This window comes from Vicia villosa, unplaced genomic scaffold (genome assembly GCF_029867415.1).
Source record: "Vicia villosa cultivar HV-30 ecotype Madison, WI unplaced genomic scaffold, Vvil1.0 ctg.001605F_1_1, whole genome shotgun sequence".
NCBI lineage: Eukaryota > Viridiplantae > Streptophyta > Magnoliopsida > Fabales > Fabaceae > Vicia > Vicia villosa.
Genome location: NW_026705673.1, coordinates 444,337 through 450,086, shown reverse-complemented (window position 1 = coordinate 450,086; position 5,750 = coordinate 444,337). Strand labels below are relative to the sequence as shown.

General features: G+C 28.8%; 1 pseudogene; it reads left to right on the top strand.

Annotated features, from left to right (window-relative positions):
* The first annotated feature begins 357 nt into the window (after positions 1–357).
* LOC131635982 (GDSL esterase/lipase At5g22810-like) lies at positions 358–2,544 on the top strand (annotated as a pseudogene).
* The last annotated feature ends 3,206 nt before the right edge of the window (positions 2,545–5,750 follow it).

Sequence of the window (5,750 nt, the reverse complement as noted above, 5' to 3'; positions counted from 1 at the left end):
GATTTTTAGCTAATTCTTAGTGATTATAAAACTTTGAGAAATTGATTGGATGATCTATACATACACTATCAAAATTTGGGTACCATGATTTTTCTCTTCAATTATTACAAACTTGAGGACACTTTATTAATTATTTATATTTAATAATTGCAATTTACTTAGAAGGACAGTCTAGCTACCAAAAATATGCAATAAATTAATATACTAGAACCAGCTCCTTCCCCTATTTATAGACCACCTTAGAAGGATGACATCACTTCTCTCTTCAATCTTTGCCCTATATATACACTATCTCAGAAGGAGAACACTTCTCTCTTTGCATGAAAATTATACTTCTACAAAAGTGGAATTCAAAAAATGAATTTCTTAAGTTCTTTATTTACTTCATTTGTTCTTTTTGTTGTGCTACTTTATGTGGTGAAAGGAAAATCACTAGTTCCTGCATTAATCATTTTCGGAGACTCTCTTGTTGATGTTGGCAATAACAATTATTTACCTACTGCTATTAAAGCAAACTTCCTTCCATATGGAAGGGATTTTGTAAATCACTATCCAACTGGAAGATTCTCCAATGGAAAGCTTACAATAGATTATATATGTATTTTACTTTCCTTAATCAGTAAAATAGTTGATGAATCTTTTTAATACTTACAATTTTATGGATGAAATTACTTAATTACTTTTCTTCTTCTTTTTCCCTCTATTTAACCTATATTAATTTTTTTATTGCAGCCGAACTCTTTGGATTTAACTCTTACCAACTAGCTTACCTAAATTTAATTACCAAAGGAGACGACAACTTTTTAAATGGTGCCAACTTTGCCTCTGCTGCTACCGGTTACCATTACTCCACAGTTGCACAATATGTAAAAAAATAAATTATTTCTCACTATTTTCTTTACATTATGTGACATGACTGACATGAATATATTAATTGATTAGTAACTTTGTGTGTGTTTTATGGGTGTAGAATGTCCTTTCATTAAGCAAACAACTAGAATTCTACAGGGATTACCAGAAGGAACTGGAGAAAATAGTTGGTCAATCAAATGCATCATCAATTATATCCGGTTCAGTATATTTTGTTGTTGCTGGGAGTGGTTATTTTATACAAAATTATTTCATAAGTCCAATCCTCCACACTATTTATACACCTGATAAATTCTCAGACATTCTTATACAATGTTATTTCAATTTCATTCAGGTAAACTGCTCTCTCTACATAGATATGTTGTCTAAAAATTATTTTTTTAAAGAGAAAATGAAAATAGAATCTCTCATGTTCATTTTAACTTATCTCCAAAAGCATATATATATATATATATATATATATATATATATATATATATATATGGAAATTTTATTTTTATTTTTTAATTAATAAAAAATTGTGATTGGTTGTTTATAAAACCACATGTTAGGTTTGTTTATAAGCAAATATGTTTCTTTTATCTATTGAGAGATAAAAGGGAGTTGTTTTAAATTTGAAAACGACACTGGTGCAACCTTTGAATTTACCAATAATGTGTATTAAATAGCATATTTCTATTTAACAATAAAGATTTGTTCAAATTATGCTAAATAATTTATAATAGTTAAAATTTGAGTCTAATCATCTTTTTTAATTTATCATTAAAAATTAAAATATGAAGAAAATAACATATTTTCCTTATATTGAAATACATTTCTCAACAAACAATAAATGAAACAAATATAAGTTCTACTTGCACCCCTCGCGTTTACATTAAAATCTATCCCTATAATTTACGAAAGTACTTAGAGATTTGGAGGTATAACTAAACTCCGTTGATTCAAAACTATTAAAAAAGAATAGAAAATAAAAAAAAATCTTTTTTGAAAAAATAATTTGTTATTCATTTCTAATCTTGCATGGTATGTCCTTGATAGAATTTATACGCACTTGGAGCAAGGAAGATTGGTGTATCAACTTTACCTCCAGTAGGTTGCGTACCTATAATCATCACTCTTTATGGCTTTCAAAACAACCAATGTGTTGAAAAATGAAATAATATTGCCATTGAGTTTAATAAAAAACTTATCTTAACTTCTGAGAATTTGCTAAAAAAGCTTCCTGGCCTGAGATTGGTGTTGCTTGATATCTACACACCATTATATGAGCTTGTCACAAGACCTTCACATTATGGTACGAAATTTAATTTTGTTAGGCCTAAAAGTCTATCTTATTTATGTCTTATGAACAAGAAAGTTTGATAATATATTTATTTTTGTGTGGAATTAATACACTTTCACAGGATTTTTTGAAGCAAGGAGGGCGTGTTGTGGGGCAGGTTGGCTAGAAGTTGGCCCATTGTGCAATTCATTTTCCATAGGAACTTGTGCTAATGCATCAGAATATGTATTTTGGGATAGTTTTCATGCCACACAAGCTACATACAAGTTTTTGATAGAGAGTTTAAATTCAAGTATCACCTCCCTTATATAATATTTGCTGTATGAATTTCTAAAATTTCTGATGAGCATAAATTGTTGGTTCAGGATTCCTTCTCGGATAGCAAAATTTCTTTCTATTTTCTCATAATGTGTTCATGTAAATAACTTGTTGATACTTAAAATCAACAATTTAAAAAATTATTTTAATTAATAAATTTGTTTAATTCTGCTTTCTATTTTTTTTAATTATATTGTCATCACTAAAACATTATTCATGTGACATTTTAGAAAAATAAATAATTTATAATTGTTATTCTGATAGGCTTGACATAGTCATTTGTAGTTAGAATTGGCTAGATAATTGAAACACAATCAATTACTCAACTTTGATCAAGAATCACTCAGACCATTATCCTATTCTTTCATCTTTGTGATAAACTAGTGGGATACCTGTGCATTCGCACGGATACTGGTGTGGTACGCACGCTTTTGTTTTTAAATGTAATAAAATGTAAAAATGAAAAACGAAATTGTTTTACTAAAAGAGTTAATTATTTTTAAAAGAAAAACAAAATTATTTTAAATCAATAATATATATTTTAATTTGGGTAAAATATGTTTTTGGTCCCTACAAAATTAGCAATTTTGAATTTTAGTCCTTATAAAAAATGTCATGTTTTAGTTCCTACAAAATTATTTATGCAGGTAGCACGTAGTTTTAGTCTATGTAAAAGGACTAAAACGTCATGCAAAACCAATTTTATAATGACTAAAACATGATTTTTTTTTTATAGGGACTGAAAGTCAAAACTCGAGATATTTATAAATTTAACCCTTTCAATTTTTATATATTATCTTAAAAAATATTTTATCTTAAATTAAAAATAATTTCAAAATACGTCTAATTTTGACACAAGAGAAGTTTAGCTATCCATAGACATGGTAGCTTCACAATCAAGTAAATGTAAAAGATGATCAAGCATCAACGATGATTTCTCGATGATTGATACTTCGATTCTTCAATGCTACAGTGTTTTGTATCAGTTTTTGTCTTTAGAAATGTGTGTGTCCCAAAAATATCACAAGACCTCTATTTATGGAGGTGAGAAAAATAACAGGCCGCGCGTCGCACCCTATAGTGCGCTTCGCGCACCTTCATTGAATTATCAAACTGCCCTAGAGCGTGCTTCGCTCCCTCATGACCCCGCGTCGCACGCAACAGACTGCCAAATTTTCTTGATTTCCTCCCAGACCGCGCTAAAACCACACGTCGCGCGGCCTGAATCTTGTTGAAAAATTCCTTAAATCTTCTTGAAATCCACTTCTATCCTCCATGCTCCAAGCTTTCAACCAAAAAGCATAACCTATAATAAATTTACATAAAAATAGATTAATATGAACTATAAACTCGATTAAATAAACTACGGATGTTTAAATTGAAACAAAAGGGATCAAATACGAATATGCGATAAAAAGAATCGAAAAGTACCAAAAAATATACTACATAGTGAATAAAAAGTAGAAGAGTTAGTTGTGAACTCTATTGAGGTATGAGTTGATTCTGTTGAATATTGATGGTTGCATAATGTTATTTTATCTTGTTGATGAGTATTGTGGAGTAATTAAATAATTATATATTTATGTTGGCTATAACTATATATTATGATGAGTGATGGGTTGAGTAGTTTAGAGAAGAATTTCAATGGTGGCCTTATATATAAGACAAGTCCCCATATTTTGAATTTAAATAGTTTTGATCCCTCTATTTTAAATTTAAACAGATTTGACTCCCCTCTCATACTTTGACACTTAAAGTTTACGATGTTTCTATTTTTAAATGACATGTTACTTTTGAAACATGACAAGTCATCATATTTAAATGGGTTAAATATACAAACACCCTTGTAATGTTAGCGAGATTTGATTTTAGCCCTTGGTAAAGTTTTTTTTAAAAAAATCCCTCGTAATATCTAGATTCCATATTCACAGCCCCGGGATGCACAATTTGAGCTTAGATTCTATTTTTTAGTGACTTGGATAATCCAGCTGGATTTTTAATTTATTTCTAAATTCCCACATGGGTTTTTTATTTTTTTTCATTTTTTTTATAAATTATATAATTTTTTACCTTTTCTTAAATTATTTTTATGAAATTATATCTTTAAGTTAGTTATTAAAAAAATACTTATGGGCTCAATATTTTTCACAAAACCCATTATTTCAAGATTTATAAACCAATGGACTGAAGAGGTTTATAACCACTTCGATTTGATGAATTGTTTTCGATGTGGGACTCAAAAATTACACATGCAATTCCATCTTCGACTACAACATTTTTCCTCTTTAACAACACTTGAAAAGTGTAGCCTGAAATGCGAAAAACGTTGCCTAAAAGAAAAGGGGACGTTTTCCAGGCGTCTTCTATGCGAGCGTTGCCTATTGTTTTAGGGGACGTTTATTTTCACTTTTAGGGCACGATTTTCTAAAGCGTTGCCTAAAATACAGGAAAAGGGGACGTTTTATCTTTCCATCTTAAGCAACGTTTTTAATGTGTTGTTAAAAAGTGCAACGACTCCAAAACGTCCCCTAAAAGTAGTAGAGTGAGAAAATCCTAAGAGAACGATTTTCAAATGTTGTCATAGATAAGCAACCGTTTTTGTTGCCATCGTACAAGTAATGACTAAATCAAAGTTATCACAAACACTTACGTTAAAGTAATGATTCTAAAACAATAATGAATAATATGAAGTTTAATTTTACTTTTTATTATGTAAAATATATCATTCTAAAACATTAACTACTAATATAAATGTAATAGAATCTCAATTGTGTAAATAAAACATTAATTTTTTTATCATATAAAATGATAAGCTAAATGGTCACTGCTAGTACTCAATCTCAACATATAATTTAAGTACAAAAGACAAGTAGAGCTAAAAAGCTATAAAGATTATAATATAGCCTAAAAAAATTCCTTGAGAGAAGCTTGTTTGTCGTGAACATTCCGGTTCTCATAGTGATAACCTAGTTTTTTAAACTAAGTACAGATGTCTTCAGTAATTCCAAATCTTTGTTAATAACCTGTAATTACAAAAACAACTATATAGAAACTATTAAATTTATTTCAATATTAACACTAAATTATAAATTATTCATTGCTTTCATTTCATTCCACACATAAATTGGTGTTAGACTTCCTTTTATTGGATAATTAGTTATGTGTGTTGTAATATTTGAAAATCATTTATCGATAGATGCACGATTCACAATTGATTCAAATGTCACATTGACAACATAACACATAGAGTAAAGTTACAAAATTATCAAGCAAGATAATT